The sequence below is a fragment of the Vombatus ursinus genome, unplaced genomic scaffold (genome assembly GCF_900497805.2).
Source record: "Vombatus ursinus unplaced genomic scaffold, bare-nosed wombat genome assembly UNPS02014818.1, whole genome shotgun sequence".
Taxonomy (NCBI): Eukaryota; Metazoa; Chordata; class Mammalia; order Diprotodontia; family Vombatidae; genus Vombatus; species Vombatus ursinus.
Window position 1 is genome coordinate 36,229,239 of NW_020954596.1, and position 3,038 is coordinate 36,232,276.

Here is a 3,038-nt window from a genome sequence, read left to right on the forward strand (position 1 = left end):
TGATAGAGGGAGGGAGGGAAGATAGGAAGAAGAGAAAGAGAGAGAGAAGAAGGATGTCTCAGGCACAGTGAACTGCTCAGGCAAAAGCATGAAAGTGGGAAGGTATAAGATATACTTAGATGGCAAAGTAATACAATTTGGCTAGAGTGTTACAATTGTAGATGAGGCTAAAAAGTCAGAGTTTGAGATTAACTTTATTTGAGACTTCACTTTGCAAGCTTTATTTATGCTCCACTATTACTGGTTTTTATGATAGATTAAATTTACTTCTAGAATGGTCTTCAGTTTTTTATGGATGAAGAGCATAGCAGATATTTCAAATATAATTAGATATGTTTCTTCTGAGTCTTAGATTACCTTATGCCGGAAGTAATACATATAGCCATTGAGATTTAAAATTCAGTACAGATGCTCTAGACTACCTACTTGGTTCAACAAATTATGTTCCTGAATTTTGTGAAGGAAAATACTTTCCATATTAGTTGAAAAAAATCCACTTGACATTTAAAGTTTAAGAAATCTGCAGTATATTAATAATACACATTTATTTTCCCCAAACATTAGCAAACAATTAAAATATGTTAACTGTGCAAAGCTGTCTATGTTAAAATGAATGGCCCTTGGGGATTTCATAATGTCATTTATTTATTAAGAGAAACTCTAGAAAGTTCACCTATCCAACCATAGATTTTTCATATTAAAAAGAAAGCAGTTCTTATATTGAAACATATGTAAGACTAGCAAATCAACAAGGTGAATCAGGCAGTAATAATTTATTTCAGGGTTGCAATGTCTAAACTGAAAGATTTTACTGTTTGAAACTTATAGTTACAAAGTTAGGCATCATTGCCAGAAGATGGAATAGCATGATGAATAAAATTCTAAGTTAGAAATGTGAAAATAATTAAGATTTGTAATCCCAGATCTGTACATGATTTTTTGGAGAGTAGGATATTACTGAGTTTGAAGTGGGGGGAGAAGGAAATAGCACACAGACAGAGCCCCTCTCCTCTGTTTCTTCTCTTCTTTCCTCCCTTCCTTCCCTCTCTCCCTTCCTTCCTTTCTTCCTTCTGTCCTTCCACTCTGACCTGCCCTACCTGCAATGCCATGTCTTAGAGCAAAGCCTTAAAGCAATTTTGAAGAGAAAGATATAAACTAGAGGTGAAAATAAGGTGTAGAGAAATGAAAAGTAGGAGGAAATATGGTTTAGGTAAAATGGAATGACAAAATTCTAAAGTTCTAAAAAGATAAAAAGAACTGGAGCACAATACCTTGTGGTATAACCCAACTTAATCCCCCAAATTATATGACTTTGATTATCTGCCTTTCTTTTATCACTTAAAAAGGAAGGCCCTTAGGAAGTCATATGAATACACACACACACACACACACACACACACACACACCATTCTTCCCATCCCCTAAGAAGGCTTCTCACCAGGCTAAGAATTTGGTAGCTATTATTCCCCTCACTCCCATGATAATAAGGAGGACATTATAAATGGGCCACTGGCCAGATATCTAAATGCCTACTGGGATTATTGACTCTGACATCCACATTATGATGCCTGCTTCAGAGAGATGATGGATTTTATAAAGTCTATACCTAAGCAGAAGTATGTTCTGTGGATCATTTATTGACTTGACATGGAGCTATAGCCAGGAGTTCTGAGTATATTTCCATGAAAAGTGTGCTTGGGATGAAAAATATACTAAATCAACCCCTACTTTGTAGTTCTGCCTTTATAGTAGTATTGGGATTGAAGGTGGGTAGAAGGCATTTTCCATTTCTCTCTGTTCAGAGCTACATATTGACTCTGTTTTCTTGGCTTTCATGTTGGGTTTTTGAGTTGGTTTACTTTTCCACACGTGGCACTGATCCCTATGTCTACATCTTGCTTGCTTCACTATGTGAACCATCTGAACCATTATGCAATACTGAGACCTAAATGGGGACCACATCTCATAGAGTCAGTGGTAAAGAGCTTGCATTGTTTTCCCAGTCTATCTTCATTACCACTCTTTGGCTTCTTTTTTTCTTTTTTTTCTTTCTTTTCTTTAGAGTCCTAAGTGACTTTATTGGGGGCAGACAGAAAGTACCAGGGTATTAGGAGTTGGCATTGAGGGCCTTCTTCTTGCCAAAGGTGAGCACTACTTTGACAAAGCATGGGTTGTACTGCATCCTCCTCTTAGCACGCCCAATCTTCTTCTTCTCTTGCTTGGCCACCTTGGGAGCCTGACCCCTCACTTTTCCAGCTTGGGTTAAAGAGCCATGGACTTTACCTCCTAGCATCCGATCAGCCACTTCCAGAGTGGCCAGAGGCTCCACCTTGCACTGCCCCAAGATGGCTTCATCCTCCAGCGGGGAGCCACTTAGAAGCAGGACCTGGTCCTCGAGAGCGATGCCCTCCAGGGATGCCACACAGGCCTTGATCTGGGCAACGGTCTCCTGCCTGGTCATCGCGAGGGTGTGCAGAGCCTGAGCACCGACAAACAGCTGCATGGTGGCGACTCAGGCATGCTAGTCCTACTTCCTCCTCCTCTTCCTGGGGCGAAGATGGAGACCAGAAAGAGAGTACTTTTTTTCTTTTCTGGGCAGTCAACACCATGATGACATGGGAGTAGAAATAAGAGGATACCAAATGGCTGCACCTGTCGCTCTTTCCTCAGCTGCTGCTTCCCACTCTGTTTTCTCTGGACTCTATGCTCTGCTTGACATTTCTCTTGACTTCTGAGGTGGCTAGCTGAGTAACTTATCATTTTTCACTTGTAAATGATGATTCTGTTATTCAGTTTTAATTTGATCATACTAGAAACTCGGGCTTCTTCAGATTGGAAAATTAGACCAAAGATCATAATTGAGGTTAAATCCTAGTACTCTATTTAAGAGGTCTCAAGATTATTTTGGTTGCTTCTGTTTTAAGGAGAGACAGGAATTCTATTTTATCTTTTATGTCTATATGTGCAAAGTAAATGGGAGAATTGAAACAACTGCACAAATACTTTAGGTCAAAGCCCTTTCATTTTTATTTCAGCTG

The 3,038-nt window shown here is 39.3% G+C and overlaps 1 pseudogene; it reads right to left on the reverse strand.

The window, feature by feature from the left end:
* Positions 1 to 2,107: 2,107 nt before the first annotated feature.
* On the reverse strand, positions 2,108 to 2,503 carry LOC114023487 (annotated as a pseudogene).
* Positions 2,504 to 3,038: the final 535 nt, after the last annotated feature.